The 19,858-nt window shown below is 48.5% G+C and overlaps 1 protein-coding gene across 3 annotated transcripts in view; it reads left to right on the plus strand.

Annotated features, from left to right (window-relative positions):
• Positions 1 to 250: 250 nt before the first annotated feature.
• The window catches only part of PLD1 (phospholipase D1), a 74,750-nt gene continuing 55,142 nt past the window's right edge, over positions 251 to 19,858 (plus strand). The window contains exons 1-3 of one of the 3 annotated variants that reach the window (XM_048314151.1): positions 251 to 451; positions 1,729 to 1,807; positions 11,025 to 11,238. The gene's annotated coding sequence lies outside the window, so the exon portion shown is untranslated. Of the gene's footprint in view, positions 452 to 1,728; positions 1,808 to 11,024; positions 11,239 to 13,265; positions 13,408 to 19,858 lie in introns of those variants that run through there. The other 2 variants (XM_048314150.1, XM_048314152.1) reach the window with 2 other exon arrangements.

A 19,858-nucleotide genomic window follows, 5' to 3' on the forward strand; every position in this document is an offset into this window, starting at 1 on the left:
CCTTTCCATTTAATAAGGTTAGATGCAGGAATATTACACATTTTTTCCCCCCCGAGATAAAAAGTCTCTTCTTCCTACATTTAAAACAGTAAGAATTGCACTAGTTACTATAAAAGAAGAAGAAAAAGGCCATGAACCACTTGCTGTTTGGTCCTTCCGTGTAACACCAGTGACGTTGGAAAGAGGAAGCGCCTCGGAGCTGGAGCTGCGCCGGGCGATCCCGCGCTGCCGCTGGCGTGTCCTCACCCGCTTATCTCTGCACTTCACCCACTCGTGGGGCATCTGTGCCCCAGAGCAGCGGTGCTGCCTCACAGGTCCTCTCTGAAGGGCTTCAGAGACAGCTGTGTCCACGGCGCAGTGCTGGGATCTCACAGTCTCCCATGGATTAATGCCCAAGCGCAGCATTCACATCGTTCCTGGGGGCTTTGGAGGGAATTCAGTGCCGATCCAGGTAAGTGCTGGCTGGCTGGAGCAGGAGTTTGCTGGAGCTGGCTCAGTGGGGTACTCGATGATGGCATGGCTAATTTTGGGAATTCCACAGACAGCAGGAGAAAGTGATGTGAAGTTGTCCTCTGCCTCGTTGGCTTCATTTCATTCCTGGCTCCAAAGCGTAGTTTTGCTTTAAATGCGGGAGGAACAGCGCTGCCAGGAGATAAGGGTGTTTGGATCTGGGATGGGCAGTTTGCTCACAGCAGCCCTTAGTTTATTAAGTCAATACCGAACACTGAAGTGCAGCTCTGAATCACACCCTGCAGCAGCCTCCGCTCCCCTAAACCAGCCTGGAGATGTTTGGTTATGGGGAGAACCCAAAGATTTGGAAACAGGTATCCTTGGAAGCAGCTTTTCAGTTACACATTAATGCAAATTCCAAGTAAATGCTGGTGATTTGCATAAGGACCTGCCTGGACCTACCAGGAATGGTGATGTGACCCCCAAATAAATGCCAGCCCCTTTACGAGCACAGAAACCTCTGGTGTCCTCAGCTGGAAACTGAGGGCTGTGGAGCAGATGCCAACCAAACCCCTCAAATTCATGTCATCCACCTACATGCAGGAGAGCCAGAAAATTCCAGCAGTGACTTCCTCTGGCTTCTCTGAAAGAACTGAGTATTCAGGTATGCATTAGGGACTGCCAGAAAGCTAAAAAGCAAAGACAGTTAAAGAGTAAAGTAAAAGCCAAGAGGCCCATTTATGGGTGTGCATTACCAGCTGCTGTACATGATACTTACAATTAAATTGCTGAAGAACTGGTTCTGGGTCAGGTTTATGTTCCCTCAGTAAGTGTGACAGAGGGTGAGATGGGAATCTGGCACTTAGGGCCACTTTCATTTGTAGGTTTAATAAATACTGACACCTCTGAGGCTGCGTGCCACTGGCTTGCCAGTTTGTCACTGTTCTTCATGTATTTGCTAATAACTGTCAAATCTACAGTGAAACACCGATTGGCAGCTAAGGGGGTGCAAAAACTGGGTGAAATGCAAAACTTGTCAATGTCTTTTCTTTAACTTTTCCCTCTGCTTAAAGAGGACCTGATGGGCTAGCTGGACAAATGGGTGTTTCATTCACATCGGTACAGACCCTCCTGCTGCACACGCTGATCCCAGCCCCACTTGGGACCAGTTACGGCCTTCAGAAAGGCTTCCACGTGAAGGCAACTCATCACGTGCTGTACACTTGGGTGTTTTTATCTGCCCAGCATCTGAGATTTGTAATGCTCTGCTCTTCCCAGATTTATGGATGGAATTAAAGGAAGGTGAGAATATACCCCCCAGCCGTGCTCTTCTGAGGGCTGTGCAGCTCCTGTGCTGGTGAGTACAAACAGAAATGATTAACTGGACTCTGCCTGGGCTTCATATGTCAGGTTCTGTCTTTCTTTAATTGTTTTGTGGATTTTATTTTTCACTTGTCCTTCCTTTCTCAGTTTTCACCCTATGGCAAAGCCTGGTTTTACATGTTCTACTTGAAGTGTGCAAAACAACTGGAAGTTGGGGGGAGAAAAAGAGGAATGGAGAATTATGCTACTGGTTTTAGTGGAGGGCCTGAGCAAACTGGGAGCAGAGTGTGGGGAACTGGGACTGATGGCAGCTTTGAGTTTGGTCTAAACTCTGGAAAGGCAGCATCCAGCATTTCTGATTGCTTTTTTTGTATGTGTGCTTGGCAAATAGTAAAATTACTTTTTTGAGACCAGCTTTCTCTGCTTCCTGATGGATTTTCGGCAGGAAAAATGAAACCTTTCTTCATGGGCCTTGCATTAGGGGTTAGGATCTGCTCCATCCCATGTTCTCCTTCCCTGTTTTGTGTGGTGGCATGGTGTGTCCAGTGGGTTTTTCCAGCTCATGGTATGTTAAAAGTCCCATGACTCATTCAACCCCATTTTTTTCCTATTGCAATCCATCCAATGCGCCACCACTTAAAAATCCTCCTTCCTGTGGCCTCCCTGCCCCTGGGCTCCCAGCAAGACAGTGTGTGCAGCCTTGGGGGAGTCAGGGTGGTGGCCAGAGGGGACAGAGCCATCCTGGCTGCTAAAACCCATGGCCCCAGCACAGGGACTTCAGCAGAAGCACTCGCTGCTGAGCACATGAAGGAGCAAGGTCTGGGAGCTGCCTCTGGCTCTCCAAACTCCTCTGAGGGAGTCAACTTCTGGTTTACAGGAGTCAGAAGCTGGGGGGACACTAAAGCAACAGTAATCATTGGTGAAACACTGGCTCTCCATCACCAGCAGGATTGAGTACAGTTTTCTAACCAAGTTTTGAACAGCAAAGTTTTGAAACTTATAGCTCAGATAAAAAAGAAAACACATGAAAGCAGCTGCATTACTGATCTCTGGGGGAGAAGTGGCTGTCTCAGAAGGACTGTAGGTGAATTTGGAGCATTTAAGAGCAGAAGCAGCAACTCCCTTATCTTCTCTGACCATCTCTCTACTAGATGCAGTTGCAGTTTGTCCGGATATTTGTAAGTTTTTCAGCATGAATACCAGAATAATCTCTTCTGATCATCTGGTCTGACCTGCAGTGTCAGGCGAATCACAGAATTTACGGTTTCCTTGAACCAGTGTAGCCTTTAGAAGAAGAAGCCTGTCTTTAGTGAAAGCATTTTTAATGATGATGATTTTACTTTACCTGATGAAGGACGGGTTCAATGTTTGGATTCATGTCAAATTCAGCATTGCCTGGTTCAGATTCTGGCATTCAGGTGACATCCAAGAAAGCATTTTCACTTCACAAGAGTAACTTTCCAACAGTATCAACAAGGATGTGAGGAACCTGGAAAGTGGGATATTGCAAATGAATGCAAAGAAGCTCATTCCTGTGATAATCAAATATTAAAGTGATGAGCTAATTCTGAGCATTTTAACAGCGTGAGGGAACAAAGCCAGAGTTTAAATGAAAATATTAAGAACAAATACTCCCACTACTTATAGGCACGTGTAAGCTGACAGATTGTTTTAGATGCAGAGCATCACAGAGCTAGTGCCAAGCGAAAATAAGAGTATGGAGAAAAATGTAGCTATAGAAAGATAAGTGTGTTATAGAAAGAGATTTTGTAGTGCCTTCTCTGTATGGGATCATATACAGTCAGAACAGCAATAGAGAAAAATGGTGTTTACTAAAGCTAACAAGAAAAATAAACTCAGGAGAAAGAACATGGAACATTGTGAAAGAAGCAAACAGTGGCTCTGAGGATGAGATACTTGCATACCTTTAAGTAAAACAGAGGGGGAAAAGAAAGTGGAAAGGTTGGAGCAGTGCTGGATCCAGAGACATGAGAGCAATGCAGAGTTGGTGTCATGCTGGGAAGCACAGCATGTCTCAGAAGCAAGTGAGATTTTCACCAGATAATACCAAAATTATGCAATGAGTAGCATAATTCATACCCCCCCCTTGAAACTTACTTTAAAAATAAAACATTAGGAGGAACTTCAATTCAGAAACTGTTGCTTTTAATGTAAACAAGGGAACATGGGAACCCAGAGTTATAAAATCAGGGGAAAATGACACAGAGAACAGGCACATGAGTAGAGCAGTATTATATCCTTGATAATCAGGGGGCTGGAGCACCTCTGCTCTGGAACCAGGCTAGAGACAGTTGGGGGAGTTCTGCCTGGAGAAGAGAAGGCTCCAGAGAGACCTTGGAGCCCCTTCCTGTGCCTAAAGGGGCTCCAAGAGAGCTGGAGAGGGACTTTGGACAAGGGCGTGGAGTGACAGGACAAGGGGGATTAGATTCAAATTGGCAGAGAGTGTATTCAGATTGGTTATTAGGAAAAAAATTTCTTCCCTGTGAGGATGGGGAGGCCCTGGCACAGGGTGCCCAGAGAAGCTGGGGCTGCCCCTGGATCCGTGGAAATGTCCAAGGCCAGGTTGGACAGGACTTGGAGCAACCTGGGATAGTGGAAGGTGCCCCTGCCCATGGCAGGAGTTGGAACAGGATGATCTTTATGATCCCTTCCAACCCGAACCATTCTATGATTCTATGTCCAGAGCAGATTATGAACTTCTACTAAAACTGGAAAAAACACAGCTGCTTAAGTTGCAGCCAGCCCAGCCCTGCAATGAGTAAAACAGTGTTACAGGGGCATCAACCAGCCTCACCTGTGGCTGATCCAACCTCACTTGGGCTGAGTCATAAATACCAGGAAAGGGCTGGTTTGGGAAGGGGGTGGTGGTGTTTGTATGCATGAGGATGTGATGGGGCAGCAGGAATCCTGGGGGCTTAAGAGGGAACTCTGGGGATGAATGACCAGAGAGGCTGGGTGAAAGCAAAAAGATATTGGGGAGGAAGGACTGACTGAGACCTGGAAGTGGTTTCTGGTGAAGAAATGGGCTGGCAGGTGGCAAAAGGGGAAGGAGTTGCCAGCTGGGCGGTAATGGGGATGAGACAACGTGTCATCCCTGTGGCTCCCAAGGATTCCCCAGGGTTGGGCTGGGGAATTGCTTTTGGGAAGCGTTGAAGTGTTCCTGGGGCTTGAGCAGTGAGGGTGCCAGCTCTGAGGATCCAGGCTCTGCAGAGGAGCCCTGGTGCAGCAGGAGGGGTGCTGGGGTGGTGGCTGCCAGTGCTGACACCAGCCTGCAAGGGACAGGCAAGAAATAGAGCTGAAGAGGCATCAGATAAATCTGTGGCAGGTTGTGATGCTGCACAGGGGGGTTTGCTGCTCTCTTGGGGATAGCAATGTTGCCGTGGGGACTGTTAGCAGGTAGCTTCTTTGCCTGATGAGATCCCATTAAATATCTGAAACTTCGAGATGTGGTAGCACCCACGCTGGATGCTGGTGGGCACAGTCCCAACTTCAGCAGGGCAGGAAGTGCCCAAAGCGCTCACATTACAGGAAGCTAAAAATTTTCCAGGCTTGTGCTAAGTTCATTTATTTCCTCAAGAAAAATCCTGCATCCCAAAGTAATCTGTGAGGGGGTGTCTCAAGGTTTTTCTGGAAGAGGAGCTGTTCCCTCTCAATAACACAAGGAAAAGCCCCTGATGAGCATCACCCAGCACAGTGAGCAGGGTATGTCTGGTGCAGGCTGATTCACAAGAACAGAGAGTTTTGACATTGCTGAAAGACAAAAAAAAAAGTGGTGCATACTGATGGCTGTCACAGGAAAGGCTTGCTTCTTTCAGCGCCTTGGTGCTGCAAAATACACTTTTTACAAGACAAAGGTCTCTTCTCAGGAGTTTGAATGGCTGTTCTTAGCTATTGACAAGCCTGGAGTTAGCAAAATAGGCTCTTCTTTCTATTATGTAAGGTGATAAATATAAATGTACTATGATAAATAGTCAATGGAATATAATAAGTTCTTACACCAGTAAATGTGTTTAATTTTGTTCCTAGACAACAGCGACAAAGGGATGCTGCAGTGAATGCCTCACAGTGATAGAGTTTCAGTAGTGAGAGGAAATGAGATCTTTTTTCTGAAAGAGGAGAGAGAGAGAGGCTTTGTGAATGAAGAACAAATCTGAAAGGTGCTGCTTCTTCCCTCTGTTTATGCTCTAATATCAATACAGGGAATAACAGTGGAAGCTGCAGCTGCAGAGGGCACTAGGGGTCACCCCTGTCTTATCTATGTCATCTGGATTTAATTCTGAAGTAAGATAAATAACATGACAGGAAACAAAGCCAGGCTATTCTGATTTCTTTTCCTTTCTTTTTTTTTTTTTTTTTTTAATTGTGTGGGCCAGACAGCTTGCATTTCATTTCTTCATTTTCCCCTCCTGCCTGCCTTCTGTCTGTCTCTCCTTTAAAACAAAGCCCCAGGAAGCCAGTGGGTTGCAGCCAGGGAGGATGTTATAGATGCAGGGGACTTGCATCAAAATTCCCTCTGTGTGGCTCCCATTTATTTAGAGCAAAGGTCAGGCAAATCAGAAACGCTAAGTCAGTCGGGCAGAATCACAGAGCAGTCTTGGCATGTTCCTGCAAGTACTGCAGAGCAAACTGATTGCAGCCATGAATAGCTCCCTTGTAGTCCAGAGAGTAACTCCTGACACGTTTTGCTCTGCCTGCCCAACAATCCTGTGCCTAAAGATCTTTCCTTCCCCTTTTTGTTCCCCCAACTAGATAAATGTCCCTGATTTCTCATGCAACTGCATCTGATACTTGCATTTGAAGGAGGATTTGGTGTCTGGGCTATGAAGAGAATTGCAAATTCTCTTCTCTGAGACTTTTTTTTGACCTCGTGTTTAGGAAGCAACCACTGCTGTCAGCTTATTCTGCCCAGTGTTGGAGTTGTGCATTTTAAGGTGGGATGCAAGATGTCTAGGGAGGAAAAGTATTTCTTTATGGAGACAGATGATTTTTCACTAGACAGACAGGCTTTCAGGCACACAAGATGTGATGAAGAGGCTGCACCCCCTACCAGCCTGCTTTTTTTAGCTCTAGTAGTTGATGTTGCAAGATGTGGATCCCCTTTTCTCTGCAGATAAATTATGGTAAATTGTGGTGGCTTTTGTCACATGATGTGGCGGAAGTTGAAAGTTCAAGAGAACTTAAGAACTGGCCTGTCAATTTATTGAAAGAATCAGCTGCCAGGAGCTGGGAAACGATTATAAAGACAGAACTTCTGTCTTGGAAAGTCTCTTTCCTGCAGACCCCTGGAGACAGGGAGAGCTGCAGAGAAGGTTCCCCGTACCCATGCCCCGCTTGCATGCTCCTTCCTAAGCACCGGCTGTAATTCCCTAGGGGTTACACCCTGGGGTTGGGTGGTGCTTAGCCTGCCCTGCCACACAAGAGCAGAGACACGTTCTTGTATCATCACAGGGATGATAAAGCTGCTTGGAGCGCGTCACTGTAGGGGCTGTTTCCAGCGCAGTGCGAGGGCAAATCCAGACTCGCCACCCGAGCTGTGCTCAGGGCTGGTGGCTGCACACACAGGACACCTCTGTCCCTGCCACTGGCTCCTGCCAGCTCCAGGCCTGGCCATCAGCTGCCTCTTAGCTCAGAGCTGGTTCAGTGTCAGCTCAGGTATCCGTGGGCTGCAGCAGAGTTATCACCCAAAGGTGGAGGAGTGCTCCAGCTCCCTGTTTTATGGTTTTATGTAACATCCAGCTTATATAAGACTTGGTCTGTTAACAAAATGGGTGGAGCGTGTCTCGCTTGGATTCCTCGCTAAAGAAACACTCATTACTTAACACTTACTCAAGTGCTCATTGCATAATTTAAGAATAATTTACTTAGTTCCTTTCCCGTTGCTAATAATAACACGGTGACTTGGCAACCTGTTATGGACAAATGATAAAACATGTAATTCTTCATTCAATGAACTGCACCTTGGAATAAATGAGAAGAAGTGCTGTTGAGGTAGATGTGGGGAAACTGAGACATACCCCAGAGGGACTTAATAGGAAAATAAGGCATGCCCCAGAGGCAGAGGATGGAGGAATGAGACATACCCCACACCCCAACCCTGGGCTGTGTATTGCTTTCTTCTTGCTGCCTCCTGGCAGGAGACAGTTTCAGGGTGCTGGTAGAGCAGGAAGGACGTTCTGGCCTTGCCAAGATGGTTTGGCCTGCAGGATGTGCCTGGGGACACAGTGTGGGTAGCACAATCCTCATCTTCAGGGTTCCACCCAGCATTGTTTCCCACGTGGAGGGAAAAGCAAGGGGTGAGCAGGCAGCAGCACTAAACACTCTGCAGCCCATGTCCTCATCCCAAAGCTGATTTGGATCCCAGGGAAGTCCCACTGGTCTCTGTCATTAATTAAATGCCTTTCCAGATCCAAACTTCAGTCCTCCAGCAGGAAAAGGTGGGTTGTATCCTGCTGTGTGGGAACGGTAAGGCATTAAAAGCTGTCAGATAACCAGACCCTGTGGTAGAGAGGACCATGTAAATTGTTTTCAGAGGGACTTGTTGAGCTCACTCAAACCTGGCATTCACGTTCCTGCAGGGCTTTAAATAGAAAGACAGTGTGTGTCTGAGCTCAACACCATACGGAGCGGGTTTGCACTCTCTCCTTCCTCCAGATCCTGTGCTTCATGTACTGACGTGCTTGGCATTCCTTGAAGTTTTGTGAATTGCTGCAAAAAAACTCCAACCCTCCTTTTTATTTTATTTTCACCCTTTTTTTTTTTTTTTCCCCCCCTTAAAGCCTTGCCTTTCCCTGCAGCCCTGTCCATATCCCTGTCCCTCCACCGCTGCTCGGGGCAGCTGCCACACGGTGGCATCCAGGTATCTTGTGGAACGATGCACCAGTGAAGAAAAGGGCGGGATAGCTTGGATTCGGGCATTTCCTGGCCAAAAGCAAGTTTGTGATACAGGAAATATGTATTATTTTAGCTCTGAGGCGCATTTCTGTCCCCTGAGGCTCTGAAGGGGTGATACAGAGGGGAGATGCACTGCTGCAGGGGAAATCAAGATAGACACGGTACCTCATGAATTATTCTATATATTTTTCTTCTTCTTTTTTTTTTTTTTTTTTGAGGGAGGGGGATTTTTAAAATTTTTCATTTACCACTTTCATCCACACTCCCACCTCCCGCCGAGAGAAGGAAAAAAGCCCCAACCAAACCCAAACAGCAAGAGCTTTGTTTGTGTTTCCATGGGAATTCTGTGAGAGGAGAAGGGTGTGAAAGAAAACTGCAATATTCTGGCCAAATCTGATAAGGTTTGGATCCTGAGCAGCCCCCGGGCTTGTCTTGTAGCAACTAAAGTCCAGGAGTCCCGCTGTCCCCTGACTGTGCAGGGGGGCTGCTGCTGTGTCATGGGAGGTATTACACTGCTGTGGAATTTTGCCAAAAAAAGCCATTTGGCTGGGAGGAGACAAGACTACAACTCCCAGGAGGCCCCGTGGCCAAGTCAGGCACTTCATGCTGAAGTGCCTTTCAACAGAATTTCCTCCCCTGCCTGTTCCCTCAGAGTTAGGAGGACAGTAGTGGTCCTTGAAGGGGAGAGGAGGAAAAAAAGCACTTGGCAATGTCATTTCTACAAACAACCCTGCCTTTTCCTTTTGGAATACTGCTCTTATGGGACAAACCAATAAAATCACTCTCTTTTTTTGGTGCATCTATGTGGCTTAATGCCAGCTGGCCCGCACTGGGTTATCTTGGGTTGCTCCATCCTTGGCAGTGTCACCAGTGGCTGCCTCAGTGTGGATCCACAGGGTTTTTCTGAGATGTCTGGTGCACACCTCCACGGGGCTCCATCACCTGCTCTGGGTGCTGGGGGGGCACTGGAGTCGGGGTTGGAGCTGAGCACTGTTCTGCCCCATCCCTTGTGCCCCTCCTGGGAGGATGTGAGGCCCTTTCTCATTGCACTGCTCTGAAATGGCTACAGCAAAACACATCTCCAGTCCCTAGTGAGGTGACACTCTGGGATACAGGGTAAAATAGCCCTTTTGTCCTAAAGAGCTGCAGAGTCGCTGTGCTGTGGGGCAGAAAACTCTTTGCTCTATAGTCAGGACATCTTCAGCAGAGGTTGGGGACAGGCTGCGGGAGCAGGAGGCATGGTGGTGTCTTTACACAGAGCCAAAGTAAACCCTCATCTCACCAAGGATGATAAAGCTGATTCCTCCCTTCCCTGGGGCTCTGCAGGCTCCTTCCCAAATGTGACCCAACCAGGGGAAAACAACTCCTTATTTTTTCCCCTAGTTCCCCTCTGGTCCCTGTGGCTTTGCAGAGGCAACAACATGACCCACACTTGGTGTCAGGGAGCCCCTGGATGGCTAAAGAGGAAATATAAGGAGGGAAAAGGCCCTTTCAATGCCTGCAGATATGAAAGACAGGCAGCAAAATGCTCCACTCAAGCATTTGATGGTTGGTTTTTTTATTTTTCCATCTTTGATGTGCGGGTTGCTGTGAACAGTGTCAGGAGCACTGGGCTGGGGAATAGCCATTATTAAATAACACTGGGGTTTGTCCTGGTGTAGCTCGGCTCATTTAACAAAGGAAAAGCAAATGGGTGATAAGAATCTCTGTGGGCATAACCTTGTATTTAGGTAACACCTGTGTTCAACATGTCAGACAAATCCCTGATGTGGCTCTGCTGAGATCCTTCCTGCACTCCAACCCATTGGCAAAACTGCCTTTTGCCACAGAGGAAGGGGAGAGTGTTTCTCTGGGTGTGAAAAAACAGTTTGAGAGACTTGGAGAAGGTGATGCTTCTTTGTGCTGTCACATGTTCACTCCTGCCTGCTCTTAGTTTGGCATTTATTTTCCCCCCTTTTTTTCCCCCTTAAAGCCTTGCCTTGTTTGGCATTTCTCTAGTTTCCAGCAGCTGCTGTCCCTCTGCTCCTCCCCCTTCGCCCTGCGTTGTGATGTCAAGTGGTGACCAAGATTGAAGACAATGTCCTTATTTAAAAAGAATGCCTGTTTCTTTTCCTGTACTATCTTTCAGCTGATGGATTGGGTTTGGTGTGCAGCAGCACAGGCTTTCAGTTCTCCAAGAGCCCTTCTGCAGATGTCTCTACATGCCTCATGTAGCCCCACTTTTGGCCACCTCATTGGGCATGGACATGAAAATTTTTAGAGAGAAGAAAAAAATATGAAGTATGACTAAATAACAATTAAAAAAAAAAAAGTTGTTAATATCAGCACCTTTTTTACAGACTGCAGCAGCGTCAAGCCCTGTCTGTCACTCAGAACACTTTTTGCTCCAGAGTCTCGCCTTAAATACGAAAACTTCACACCCCTGTGACGGCACCAGGCATCCTCTGAGGGATGTGTGGAAGTTCCTGAGGATTGAAAAGCAGGTGGGAGAGAACCAAAGAAACTCCCGACAGATAATACTGTGCCTCTTCAGTGCTCAAGATATTTTCGAGGGTATGTGCCAAGTATCCACTTTATGAATTGCCTCTGGGACAGGGAAGGTTCTGGGAAGTGTAGAAAACCACTAATGGGACATGGGCACAGACAGTGGTGTTTCTGCTGGGAGAGATAACTGTGTGTGGACAACCTGTTCTGTTGTGGTGCTGCGGAGGGGGGAACACTGCAAAGTAGAGGCCAAAATGCTCACCTACACTGGGTGCTCTCTTCTGCTACTAGCCCTGCTCACTGCCAACATAAACCTACAGCAGAGAGATTAAATACGCATTAAGTGAGCTAAGGTTTATGGATTTAGAAAGATTTGCCAGAAATCAGCCAGTCACATAGAGGATGAGCACTGAAATGAGCTCTGGGTGGGAGGGCAGGGGTTTTTCTGCAGAGAAAGTTGTTTTTCTCTGTGTTTGGTATGTCTCTGCTCTGCATCAACAAAGTGGAAAGGTGTGCATAGATGGGAGGTGGCAGAGGTCCCCTGCAGCCTGCTGGCCTCCTGCCTAGGAAGCTGTGAAGTGAACAGAGAGGATGGCAGAGACTGGGCATCCTGGGCAGGTGGGTGCCCTGAGGGATGCTCCCTGTGCCACCTCTCCACTCATTCCTCTTCCATATGTTTAGCGTGAAACCTCTCTGGAGTGCTGGGTAATGTGCCCTTCTGGAACATGGCTCTGCCCACTCTTTGGGGTGGAAATGGCAATGATACAGAGTAACTTCGAGTATTTCCCATTGCCCTGCAGTGTTCCACCCCAATTTCCTCTCTTGCTTTGTTCTCTCCCGACACTGAGTGCTACAAATGTCTGTGCTTTTTCCTTGCTCAGTGCAGCCAGCACTGCTGAGCCACCTTGACTCACAGCTCTCCACAGATGCTGAATGGGGCAGTGTTTGAACCCAACCCCATGAGCTGAAGGAAACCGTGTTGCAATGCTATTGGGAACCCACCTTAGATTTCTAAGTTTGATTTTAGGTGTGAAGCACATCACTCACACTGGTTTTGTTAAGGTGCTGGTAAGCCAAGTCATAGTAAACCCAGTGTAAACGAGCTGAGCCTGTGTGTTACAGGTGTGCCCATAAACAAGGCAGGTGCTGCTCTGGTGGAGAATGTGATGCTTCAATATTGCACTGCCAGAATAGGGGATAGAGGCTGCCTCTGAATCAGCAGTGATCAAAGTTGGGTTATTTATCTCATCTACATTTGAGGACTCTGGTTCAGTTCTTCATGATTTAAAGAAATAAAAAATAAAGTCATTTAAGGAAGAAAAATATCCTAATAACCACGCTGAAGTCTTGCTGTAGAGATAGAAGTGGAATCACTGGGTTCCCTGAAGAAATCACCAAGATCTCCCCGTACAGCTGCAGCAGTGAGAGCTGCAGTGCTGCAGACAGATTTTGGGCGTTTCACCAGCACTCACAGCTGGGTTATAGCTGGAACCTGCTGGGGATTTTGCTTATCCGCATGTCAGTTCAATGCTTCTGCAAGCACAAAAATTTTCTCTCTCGCTAAAAAATCTGTTTCTTTGCATATTGAAAAGGGCATATGGGAAGTAACATGGTAAATGCAGCATGTGCAGGGGAGGACGGCTCGGATCCGAACAGCACCGGACCGTAATTATTGGGTTGTCTTATGCTGAAAAAAACCCCATCGCATGTGCAATTAATAATTGTTAATTTGCACACGCTTCTTCAATTTGTTTCCCTGGCCAAACGCAGTTTCTCGGTGACGGCGAGGAACATTTGCTTCTCCCTCTTGGAGTGTCCGAGCACGAAGCGGAGAGCTGCGCTCCCTGTAGAAGCGGCACTCGGAGCGCGCAGGAATCCCAAAGCCCCTCCACGCGCTGCGAAGTTGGAATTAAACAGCCCAATTCCTCCCCTCTCGCTCACTCTGCGCTTCCCTCGGCTCATCACCCTCACCCTGGGCGGGGCGCGGGGTGCCGTCCCTCCCCTGGGCCGTGCCTCGGTCCCGGCAGCGGCCGCGGTGCCCTCAGCGGAGACGGGCGCGGGGCGGGCCCGGGGGCCGGGCCTGGGCAGCGCGCCCGGAGCCGACGGGCGGGGCTGGCTGTAGGGAGGTTCCTTGTGCTGCTCCGGGCGGTTCCTCAGGCCGCTGCTGCCCCACGAGAGGGACGGGACCCGGCTGGCTCTGACGGCACCATGGGGCACCCGCGGCCGCGGGGGCCGGAGGTGGGTGCGGGCGGGTGCGGCCGCGGGGCGCCCCGGGGTGGGCGCCCAGCCCGGGGCAGTGCGGTGACTTCAGCGCAGAGCGTCTGTTTTCAAGTGAATCCCCTGCCCGGGCTCTTTGCTGGGGCAGACTTTGCCGCGGGGAGGTGTTTGTCGCCTGTCGGACACACTCGGGATGGTTTGCGCGTTTTTCGGGTGGGTTCGGGTCGGTGCGGTCCTGCCCTGCGGTCTCAGCGGGCGCCTGGGTTGGGAAGCTCGGCGATGCGATGAACTTCGGTGTCGCCGGCGCTGGTGAAGCGTGACCCTGCCACGTCCCTTCTGCACCCGCCTTTTCTGGGATATGGGAAAACCCTGAGAGTTACTCGACGTGCTGACCCAACCCGTTCTGCCGAGCTGCCGGCTGGGTTTCTTGCAATGAAAGCCTTTTCTGCCTGTTGCTGCTTTTCTTTATTTGGCATGATGGATGCTCTCTAGAAATCTTCAGCCCCAAAGTGCCTCCGGTCCGAGCTGGACCATGGTTCAAGTCAGTGCAGCTCCCTTGGCTTTGGAAGCGTTCCTGCGGGCTGACCGGGCTCTCCGCACACAGACGGACAATGCCCATTGTGTGCCCAGGTCTGCGTGACCCCCACATCCCTCCTCTCAGTAAATCCGCTCGATGCCTCTCCAGTGCGGCTGTTTGGGGACGGGCACCGGCAGATGGACGGGATGGATGGAGCTCTGCTGGCTTGACACTGGTGGAAGGTGCGGGTGTCACGGCGGGGCCGAAGTGCCCAAGGCTGCTGGGACAAAAGCCCCCTGTGTGCATACGGCGTTGTGTTTCGAGCTGCCTGTGTTTGCAGCTCGAGGGGTGAGAGCTCTCTTTCGAGTCTTTAATCGCTCAAGAATTCATGTTTTCCCTCCCGTGCCGTCTCTACCATTTGATAAGCATGAGCTCATGCCAGAGGCTTGCAGGTAACCAGGGAACTTAATTTCCAACCACCTCATGATGCTCACAAGAGTGTTAGCCCTGTGACTTGGGTCTCTTGGCCAAATCCTGCCCAGCTTTGCCAGAAGTTGGGAAGCTCTGAGTTTGAGTCCTTGGGCAGCCCTTCGTTTGCTGCTTGTCGTCAGCCTGCTCTGTGTTACTGTGCCTATGCAGAGAGCCCCTATCTCAGGGTCACTGTTACCGTGTGATGCTGAGCACTCCCCAGCCGTGCTGGGATCCCTGATCCGGACTCCGGGGATTGGTGCAGAGCGCTGGGGCGGGATGGCAGCAGCCAGTCCCCGTTGTGCACCTGCCCTGCCCTTGCCTGCGGCTGAAAGAGGCCCTTCATCCCGTCCTTCTGCCATGAGGTAGCACCAAGCCTGTAAAGTCAGGGGGTTTTTTGCAGTTGGAAAGTGTGCCTGGCCTCCCCTAGGCCTGGGGGTGTGGCACGGGGGTGACCTCCCACAGTGTCCCCATCACCCATCTTGGTGCAGGTTTTGCTGGCTGCAGGTGCTGAGCCCTGGATCCGCTCTCCCCTCCGGAGAGGCAGCCAGCCCCAGGCTTGGTCAGAGCTCCCTGTGGGACAGAGCCAAGGTCACATCCCTCTGAAAAGACCTGTTAGAATTTACAGAGATAGCTGTAGACTGTACTTCAGCCGATTAAATGAAAATTTATTGAGAGGTACAGCTATTGAATTTGGTTTTGCCAAGATTTAACTTTCCTAAGTAGAGAAGCTTGAAAGGTTTCACTTAAATACTCATCTGCACATTTAGTTTTATCTTGATATATAACACCATCCTTTTCAGGGTAATTGAAAATTAGTGCTGAGGGTCTGGTCTTACTGGAAAAGACTTAATAAATTCACTTTTCCTAGAGGCCATGATCTCTTCCTATTTTGAAAGGCTTAGAACTCCTGCCACAAAAAATGCTGTTGTTGACAGGTGTCTTCTGTGTTCTCACAGCTGAGGAAGAGTGTGCTGGTATCAGTATTGCAGCTTCTTTAAACTGCTGAAGATGCAGTTTCACATGTGTATAAATGAAATTATAAGTGCTAGGTAGGTGATCATTGCTGGTGAAATTAACCTTTCACAAAGCGGGCTGAAGTCTTGTGCCTCACCTAGAAATTTTTATTATTCTTAATAGTGACAAAGTGTAAAGGGTTGTGTCATCTTGACATTGTAATTCCTGTAATTTAGGAAGTGCTCTTTAGACTGCAGGTATGTCTGTGGTGGAGGAAAGATGTGTTAAGGGAGTGGGTCTTATCTCCAGCAGTGATTTGAGAAATCTCCTACATGATTAAGTGCAAGTTCAGTCAGCTGAACTTGGGTTTTTACAGTTACTCCTCCTCTGAAAATGGATTTAAAGCAGGTTATCAAACCTTCAGGGAGAGAAATGTCAGGGGAACGCACTTAAATGCTGATGTTACCACAAGTGTTATTCCCTTGAAATGACATAATAAGGAAGATATCAGTTGCTAATATTCATAGAGGCTTCTAGTTTTATCTGCTCTCTGTCTGTACCCAGTGAATTCACCAAAGGAGAAACTCAGTGTCTGAAATTGCTGGAGTACTGTGGGAAGCCATTGTGCTCCGTGAGGAGCAGCACCTTTGTGATGCCTTTGCTGCAAACAGGTGGATCCTTAATTTCATGTTGGTACAGCTATTTTGCAGCAAGTGATTTTAATAATAATAATAATAATGCATTAGTGAGAATCAGCAGTGGCCAATGGCCCTAAATCTATGTATAACAGAGCTGAAGAAGCAATTTGATTTTCTTCTGCAGTGTCTGATGTCAGTAAACACCTGGTCTTGGCTATGGCTGAGGAAGGAGGAGGGCGAGAGCAAACCTTTCATGCCTTTTCCTCCTTTTGTCTGACTGGCAATTATTTGATGATGCATTTTTAACTTGTTCTCACATGCCCTGTACTGTGGAAACTCCTGCAGGGACTGAGATTTGGTCATGATCATTTGCCTTACTGGAGTTGCTACTGTGTTCTTTTTCTTTCCCTTCACAAAACCTTGGCCAGCCTTTTTTTGGGTTCTTTTTGCCAAAATAAGGGGTTTTTCAGTCCATATTTAGGTGCTGCTTGCCACACTTTTTCTGCCCTCTGAGAGGTGGGATGTGTGTGCAGCTTGTGTGCAGCCTGGCTTCTTTGCACCCACCTATGCATGGCCAGACCTCAGCTCTGCTGAGCTGCAGGATAGGGATACATAAATACAGTCAATTCAATTTTTTTTGTTGTTTTAGATTTATAAATAAGTTCTAAACAGATATTTACCCAGATGCGCCTGCCCTGTCCCTCACTTTCGTGGACTTGTGATCATGTGATACATTTACATACCAGCTCTGCATGTGCAGATGCCCTGGAAGGCAGAAGGTGGTAGAGGGACTGATGGAAAAAGCTCCATTTGCCAGGTTTGATTTAAAAAATATTTGCCATGTTGCTCCCTCACCTGCTTGGCACAGGGTGTCCAGGGTGGCACGGGGCAGTCATGGCCCTTGCAATGAGACGTGCACCCTTCCCCTGGCTTCTATGGGGGGGGGGGAACAAACAGGAATGAAATGTGGATATGAAGACCATGAATTTTATATTTATATATATATTTGTCTTTGGAATTCAGAGTTTTCTCTGTTTCTACGCAGAGGAGTGGGAGGTATCACTGGGGGCATCGCGTGCCATCACCACTGTCCCGAGCGCTTCGCACATCCCTCGCTCCTCGTGCCCACGCGCTGCGGTGGCATTTAGTGATTTCTGGATCCTTAAAGCAGATAAACACCAAAACCTGGGGGTTTACATAACAAAGCAGGAGTGGGGCTCGTGTCTGTCAGACAGCTCCAGCCCCCGGGCACCCATCTGCTGGTGTGGGGAGAGGGGGAGAAGCCGTCTGGTGGCTGCTACTCCCACACTGGAGAGCTGGGACCCCAAAAGGAGCTGGGATGGCACCAGACAGAGAGGAAGCCGTGCACCCCAGAAAGGAGGCCGGTTTTGTCTCAGAAAATAAAACCTTCTATTTAAAAACAGTTGTGGCTCGCACGAATCTAAATAGATACAGGTCAGGGAAATCTTGCTGAAAAAGGGTCAGGGAGGGGGATGGAGCAAGTGCCAGAGGATCTGTCGCCACTCCAGCAGCAAGTGTGGTGTCAGCTCAGTAGGCAGGGTGACAGCCTGTTCAGGGCTTATTGCCAAAATGGAATGTATGTGGGGTTTTAATATTGAGGTAATTACCTGAGAGAATCTTTTTGGGTTACCATGCTTGCTTGGATGCCAATAAAAAGTGCCTGAGAGTGGGGCTGGGTGGGAATGAACTCTGGCATGTCTGTCCACCTGTGCCAAGTCTGCACCAAAGCCGGTGTTGGCCATGTGTGGTGTTTGTATCTTTGTGCTCTTTGGTCACATTTCTGCGATTTGTTTTCCCTTAAATCTTCCCTTTTACTCCTTGGGGATGCAGAGTGGACCAGGTTGAGCTCCATCAAATAAAATGGTGCTATCCTCCAGTAGGATTTGACATCAAACTAACCAGTTTGCACTAGTTACCTTAATGTAATGACATTGTCCCTTCCTCCTCTATTCTTGTTTTTATGGCAGAGGAGGAATAGGTAAAATAAATGATCTTCTGCTCCGAGGAACTGACTATTTAGGGAGAAAGGCTGTAATAAAAGGGCAGGTGTCATAAAAAAAGGTGAATAGTGATGGGCTGCACATTTTGCAGAAGAAGAAGAAGAGCACCCCTCCACTGCCCACTCATGGAAAGCCTCCGGGGGAGGAGTTGTAGGGCTGAGGATGAGAAAACTCATCACTATTGGCAGGTTTACTCAACAGAAGGAGACTTTTCTGTCTGGGTGGGGGAGTCCTGTGCACACCATACTGACAGCAGCAAATATTCAGACTATTCATGGTGTTGAGGTCTGTTTTCGTGGTTTATACCTGCTGGCGAAGAAAATTAAACTGCATTTCCTGGATTGCATTTTTCAGGTCAGGCTAAGTGGGCCTGATTCCTGTCTTACATCTTTCTTTCTGCCGGTGCAGTGAGCCCTCGTGTGTGCAGCCTTCACATGAGGGCTCTTTTTTCAGAGAAATAAGATAAGCCTACTTATAAACACCTGGTGCTTCCCTGGGCTCTCTCAGGATTGGCAGCAAGATCCCAGTGAGCTGGGGGCACTTTACATCTTCCTCCCCAGGGCTGGGGAAGGTGGTCCAGGCATAGAGGGTCCTCTCTTCTCCAGGACGAGTGTTCCAGAGCACAGAGACAAAAGGCAGTGCCAGGCAGACAATGTCCCACAGAGTAGCACTCTGACAGCCTCTGTCCCAGCCTGTGCAAGTGGCTGATTCAGAGCCAGTTGCAGTTTCTGGTTGTCTGGCCGTGCAAGAACTTGCTTCTCTTTTCCCTCCAGGATCTGCCGAGGCCGTGTCCCAGGGTTCTTCCTTGCCAGCAGCACTGGCTCATCGCTGAGCCACTTCCTAGAAACTTCTCCCATTTTGCCAGCCAGACTTCTGGCAGGATTTTTAAAATCAGAAATACTCATTTCTTGTTCTTCCTGCCTGTCTGTATTTGCCCCACCCAGAAAACACCCGTTGGTGAGCACAGGCTCTCTGCATTGCCTGGGTCAGATGAACCTCGCAGCACAGGCTTCTCTCACCATCAGCTGGGCTGACTCCTGCTTGAAGCCTTCAGGAAGCCCTCGGGGGGTGTGTGTGGGGGGGGAAATAAACCAGCAAGAGTAATTAATTGCACCTTTCCAGCACTTTCAGTAGCCTGAGGTGTTGTGGCCATGGCAGGACCTCGTAACTGCACCCCACTACCTGGCTAAAGTCAGCCTTTCTCTGGGGGCTTTTTTTAATTTAAAAAGTAAGTGTTCTCACTCCCAACCATCTTTGAATGTAGCACAGAAGACGTGGAACAATTGGATGGTTTGTGCTTGCATTTTCTCTTTCAATTCAAGCAAGATGCAGTTACATGATGCAGTTGACTTCACATGAAGAGCATGAATCTGCCTTGCTTGTGGTTCTCTTGGGTGCAGTGGGAAGCACCTGTGGGTGCTGGGGTCTTCCAGGGAGTTCAGCTGTCCTCTCGCTGTCACAGCTGAAGGGCTGCTGAAACAATTTGGAGAGCAGGCAGTGCATCATAGTCTTTTCAGAAAGAAGTACTTTGTTTTCTCATTTCTCTTTTGCTATTTATGTAGTCCCCGTGAGATGTTCTGAAGTATATTTTTCTATGACTGAGGTTTCCTGCAAATTGATTTTTTTTTTCTGTGCTGTGTCCCACCCAGAGTTAAGTCTTACCAAGAAAGAATAGTAGATGACTCATGGTGGCTTTGAAACCTCTGTGGTTAGACCTGATCATGCAGAATTTTGGCCACAGTTATGGCAAGTGAGCCATTTTGTTCACCAGGAGAAAGAACTGGTGAGATGGGAACTGCTGTCTGATCCTGTTTGGCTTCTTCTCTCCCAAAACTGTTGCATTTCTTCCTGCCAAACAGCTTTTTTGTACA

Source organism: Corvus hawaiiensis, chromosome 10 (genome assembly GCF_020740725.1).
Source record: "Corvus hawaiiensis isolate bCorHaw1 chromosome 10, bCorHaw1.pri.cur, whole genome shotgun sequence".
Taxonomy (NCBI): domain Eukaryota; kingdom Metazoa; phylum Chordata; class Aves; order Passeriformes; family Corvidae; genus Corvus; species Corvus hawaiiensis.